This window comes from Strix uralensis, chromosome 4 (genome assembly GCF_047716275.1).
Source record: "Strix uralensis isolate ZFMK-TIS-50842 chromosome 4, bStrUra1, whole genome shotgun sequence".
NCBI classification, from domain to species: domain Eukaryota; kingdom Metazoa; phylum Chordata; class Aves; order Strigiformes; family Strigidae; genus Strix; species Strix uralensis.
In genome coordinates, this window is record NC_133975.1 from 129,921,488 (window position 1) to 129,927,487 (window position 6,000).

The following is a 6,000-nucleotide window of genomic DNA, read 5'->3' on the forward strand; positions in this document are numbered from 1 at the left end:
CGAGCCGCTCCTTCATCAGAAGTGCCATCTGGTGAGATTGTTTTTGGAGTAGTTATTTATTCCGTGTTTTTAAGTGTCTATAGGCATTTTTCGGGATGACCTGCGAGGCCAGCTCTGCCCCCACAGTCTCTACGAGGCTCTGGGAGAGAACAGCCGCTTGTTCCCAAACCTAAATAAAGAGCAGCTCTGCTGCAAATACCCTGACACTCATTTCTAAAATCTGTTTGCAGCTCAACAGATCGTGCTGGGTAATTACATTATGCGAGTGCGCGGTACCAGCGGTGGGAATCCAACGTGTCGCTCTCCTCATGGAAAAAAACAGCCTGGCTTTCGGCAGAGCCGGGGCTGGAAAACCCTCGGCTTTGGACTCGCCCTCGTGCTCTGATCCATGCCACATGAAATTGAGAAAGCATTTCCACCCAGCAGCTCGCTCCTGCTTGTGTCGTGCCGAGTCCCCGCGAAGCCACCCGTGCCGAACACCACCGCAGCAGGGACCACCACGCCAGTCAGAAATGGCTTTTTTTTCCCCAAAAAAATTCACTCTGGAAACACCTCTCCTGCAGATAGCACAGGGGGCTAGCCAGTTAGGGGCCAGGTGTGTGGCAGAGCTGCCGTTTGGCTCATTTAGTCCAACTCATAAAACATTTTAGGGGTTGGGGAGGCTGCGAGCGGAACACAGCCCCATCGCTTTGGAGGTTGAGTCCATCCAGCTGAGCGTGTCCTGCACGGCCCCTGCCCCATCGCCTGCACCCCCCCGGCCTCGTGTAACACAGAAATACAGTAACACAGCGCCTGCCTTGCCGCAGAGGCTAAATAAAGCAGCAGGAAGAGCTCTTGAATACCAGCAAGGCGATATATAAACACGTACGTGGATGGCACGTATGCTAATGCTGATATGTAGCCTACGAGAAATGCCGGGTCTCGTATCGCTGCGAGATGCTCTCGTGGCCGGAGAAGTGTCTCCGGGAAAAACCACGCTCGGCATGAGCCATCCCAGGCTCCGATGTGGGGAGAGCTCGGAAAAATGGACGTTAGCCAGTGTCCGGTCTGCCTCGCCTCTTTGTGAAAGGAAAAGCCCAAAGACTCCGGTGACATTTCTCTTTAACAATTCTGGAATTAATCTTGCTCAAAGTCCCAAGAAGCGGAAACACAGATGGAAAATGTAATAAATGGAACTCTTCATTTTTTTGTTTTGGGCAAGGTTTCACTGAGCTAATTGCATTGCTAGGCGTATCTCAAAAAAAAAAAAAAAAGGTGTTGTGGTTATGACTGAAAATACCATTCACATAAAATATACAGATTTTTCTCGCACTAGATATATTTATATTAAGAGGACGGGAAATAGCAGCTGTTCACTGTGATCCCGCATTATCACCAGCCGAGTATCTTCCATCCCAGCATTTCAATAACAGCATTGTTACTGGCAGGGATGGTGGCACAAACGTGTGAGCTCTCTTATCTCATACATAGTTTCCTGATGATTTTGCTAATGGGATAAAAATTATAAACAAAGCAACAGAGTAACAACTAAATCCATCCGGGTCTCAGCACCCCGTTCTGTTTCCCAAGGGCTGACCCTCTTACAAGGATCATTTCCACACCCCCCCCCGGGGTGTGCTGGTGCTTAGCATCCACCCAGCTGATTTTTTGGATGTCCCGCTAGGAAAATTTACCCTGGACCAGCAGCACAGGGACCTCAGCGTCTGCCTGTGATGCTTGGTTTTTGGGGGGGGCAGTCAGCGAGCCTTGTGGGGTGCATTTGGGGACAGGGGGGTCACCGCTGTTCAACGACGCCTGGCACGGCATCAGGGCTCCAGCTCTGGCTGCAGCTGAGATTTAGAAATTCTTCCCTAGGCCAGATAGGAAAACAAATCCCAGCTACTGGGAAAGGGCTGTGCTTGGGCTGGGGATGCTTTCTCAGCCCTTAAGGGGAAGAAAATAAATAAAGAAACCCCGGCGCAGAGCCACAACAGCCGGTGCGTTGCTATAAACTCCAGCGAGGAGCTGGACCTTGCTCCGTTTCTTGCATTTCACGGGGGATTTCAAAGGAAGCTCTTCCTCCGGCCCCATCCAGGCCGGAGCAGACGTGTCCCCCCTGTTCCACCGCACGGGAGCAACCAGGGTGGAGGGATCTGAGCCACGTGTTGGGGAGCGGGTGCTTCCTCCAGCATTTTCTGGGCCCTTTAGGAGAACACTGATTTTTGGCCACTTCCCAGGGACGTAATCAAGCCTCCGCTTTAATTGGGTTTATGATTAAATGCCTGGGCACATATCAGGACCCCTCCTCAGAGTTTTTGCCCCGACATCACCCCGCTTTGCTATTTGCCTGGGTGTAACCCCCCAAGGCAGCGACCCCCCCGACAGCCCTGACTCCATCCATCCCACTCCATCCCAGTTGAACAGCCAGCGAGCTGGGAAAGCCGCTCCCCGGCGTGCAGCAGCCAGGCCTGGATGGTGCTAAACACCCCCAAGCTGGCCCCAGGGAAAGGGGGAGCTCCCTGGGGAGGTGGCCTGGGAACACCCCAGCTCAGTAGCCAGGGGGTGGCCAGGAGCGGGATGGCCCTGGCCGGCGGTGGCACGCAGCCATCGCGCCGCAACAGGAATGCCAGCAATGCAGAACTACCCCTGGCTCCCCCCAGCCACCCCGGGGATGCTCACAAAGGGGGTGCTGCCATCAGGTTTTGGCCGGGGATCATTGTATATTTAACTGGGACCCCAAATCTCCCTCTGTATTTACCCTGCCATCCTCTCTCTTCACGTGGGAAGGTGGCAAGGATGAAGATAAAAAGGGGATTCATGACATCTAAGTCAAACGGGGCTGGAAAGGGAGAAAATCCAGGCTGAATACGCAAGTATTGCAAACATCAAGAAAATCTAAGCGTGGATCCTGGCAGGGAGGCATCCCCCCCTGCTTGCCGCTCTGCCAGTAGTGCTGATACAGTATATTCTGCTAATCTACCCCGCAGTATTTACAGCTGCCTATAACCCAGGATCCTCTTTAACGTCGAGTCGCAGCAGCCGGATGCGATTAGAGTCTGTGAGATTCCTCAGGATGGCCGGACGGAAAGGTGGGATCGCCTCCCCCCACCGGACCCCCGGCTCCTCCCTGACCTGGGACCCCAAGCTGGGTTTTATTATCAAGTTATTGATAAATTTGGGGCGAGATGGGCAGGGACTTGACACAGGGCAGGTCCCCCCAGGCCCATTGCATGGTAAAACACAGGCTGCACTCAGCATCTCTGCAGCCCATCGGTAGAAAAGCCCATGACCCCCATCCTGTCCCTGCTCTCCCATCCGTTCCCTTTTCTGGGGCCCTAAAGGGGCTTTTTGGGGCTCTGGGCCTGGGGGTTATTCCCAGGGTTTGCTCTCAGCCGGCCTGAGCTGCTGAAAAGCCCGTGGAAACGTGTTATAAAGCAGGAAAGGCAGCGGCTGCTGGGGAGGGGCAGACAGGGAGGAAAGATCACAGAAACAGGGGAATATTTTTAGCCCGTCTGTGTGCCTGCTTGCTGGCTTCAGAGCTGCTCGGCTGACTTCAATCACATCCGACAGAGGGGCAGATGTCTCAGAGCTGCTCCTGTCCCCTGAAATAGGAGAGAAACCCCAGCGAGAGTCCCCCCAGGGAGGTCGCCAGCAGCCCCAATGCTAAGAGACATCAGAGAATCCACACCAGCCTGGTGGGGCAGGAGGAAACCCGGTCTGCAAATTTCTCTGCTGGAAAATTAATTGCGATCCATGCAATTTGGGTGGTGAAAGCCTGCAGAGGCCCAGGGCACCCATCAGGGCCCAGGGTGCAGGGGGTCCTGAAGAGGAGGTGGGGTGTGGGAAGCGCATCCCACCCCCGGCATCCTGGCGATCCACCTCCACGCTCCTCGGCGCTCCCCGGCACACACGTGCTTTCCATCGCTGCCCTTGGCCAGCGGGTTTTGATTATGGGCTTGGGGAAGTCCGTGGGGCGAACGCCAGAAAGGGAGTGACGAAGCGACACATTTCGCTGCAAAACGAGAGCAGAGGGAAGGGGAAAGCGTCGCTCCGGGATAAAGCTGGGATAAGGGGCCAGCGCCGAGTGGGGTAGGGGAGTGGGGCTGGGCTTTCTCCGTCCCTCTGCAAACTGCAGTGACAGCAGGAATGAATTGTGCACCAAGGGTCATGGACCAGCCTCCCATTGGCACTGCGGGAACTGGAGATCTGCCACCGCGCTTTCTCTGCCAGCACGACTCCAGTTGCACCCTTGTGCTCTAAGCCGATGGTTAGATTAAGCTCTCGCCATATCACAGACTCACAGAATCCCAGAATCATCTCGGTTGGAAAAGACCTTGAAGATCCTCCAGCCCAACCATGAACCTCACACTGACCGTTCCCAACTCCACCAGATCCCTCAGCGCTGGGTCAACCCGACTCTTCAACCCCTCCAGGGACGGGGACTCCCCCCCTGCCCTGGGCAGCCCATTCCAACGCCCAACAACCCCTTCTGCAAAGAAATACTTCCTAAGAGCCAGTCTGACCCTGCCCTGGCGCAGCTTGAGGCCATTCCCTCTTGTCCTGGCGCTTGTTCCTTGGCTCAAGAGACTCATCCCCCCTCTCTGCACCCTCCTTTCAGGGAGTTGTAGAGGGCGATGAGGTCTCAAAAACAACCAGGGCCAGCAGCTGGCTGCAAAACCCTGCAGCTGCCCATTGCCAGCGCAGGTTTCAGGCAGGCTTTGTGAGGTGGATGGATGCCACCTGTATCCCCAGGGAGGGTGGACAGCCGGGGGTGCAGGCGGGCACCTCTTTGCCCAAGGAAACAGGACGCTGGCCTCGTGCTTTGTAAATACGCAGGATTGCAGCAGGGAAAAGCCAGCCCAGGCCACCCGTCTGTCCCCCACCGAGGCGGCGAGGAGCTTGGCCATGGCCCGATGTATCCGTCACCCATCTATCAATGATTTACCGCTGCTGTGAAGTGCTGTTTGTGCTGCCGGGGCTTCCCAGCGGCCCCAGCCAAGGTCAGCGCTCCGCTTGGCTGGGGGACAGATGGACACTGAGGGGGAGAGGGGCTGGGAGCCCGCGCGGTGCTGGTGGGCACAAGGCAGGGGCAAAGCCCCCTCGCACCCCGCCAGCACAACGGGCTCACCCCCAGCATCTCTCCTCCCGCCGTGCTGGAGGACCGCGGGGCAGGCGGGGACATCCACCTAACCCCATTCTTACACCCCGAGGGGTTACAGGGCTGGTGTAAACAGCCCTTGCTAGGGCTCTGCGTCGCGGCAGGGGGGTGAAAATCCCCTTTGGAGGCCAGGAACCACTCCCCGCCGGGGTCACCGACACAGCGGCTGACACAGCCTAAAACAACCCCCAGAAAGCACCGGCGGCCGTGAGGCGCTGGGGTGTTGGGGCTGGGCCAAACCAGGCACCTCACCTGAAGGGTGCCGGCGGTGCAGGGCAGGATTTGTGCAATTGCTTTGCTTTTTGAAGCTGCCGCAGCATCCTTTACATGCCCAACCAAATGCAAATTGATTTTAAAGAAATGGACTGAGCAGGCCTCCACGAGGATCCATAGCTTGGCTAATATTTATCTAATGGTCTCCCACAAATAGCTTGCTAGTCCCTTTGTATTTAATTAACGGCCAGGCTGCTGCAGCCGAGCTCCCCAGGCACGTTACTGGGTCCCCGCAGCCCTGCGTCCCTTCACTCTGGCCACCTCCTTTTTCCTCCCCCCTCCACTCAGTGCCTCTCCTTCCCCCCTCCCTTGCTCCATCCCACCCCCACCTACACCCCAAGGAGATCCCCCACCCTGCTCCATCACCCACCCCGGGGCCAAAAAAGCCATTTGCATGGTGAACCAACACCGGGCACTTTGCACCCGGGGCGGGGTCCCTGGGACATCTCACCGGAGAGGTGTCACCACCGAGCGCACAGCACCCACAGGGGAGGCTGGAGGGGGACAGCATGTCTGCCCCCCACCCAGGAAAGGCTTGAAACCCCACAACTTTAGGCACCGGTTGCAAATATCTCACTGCAGCAAACGCT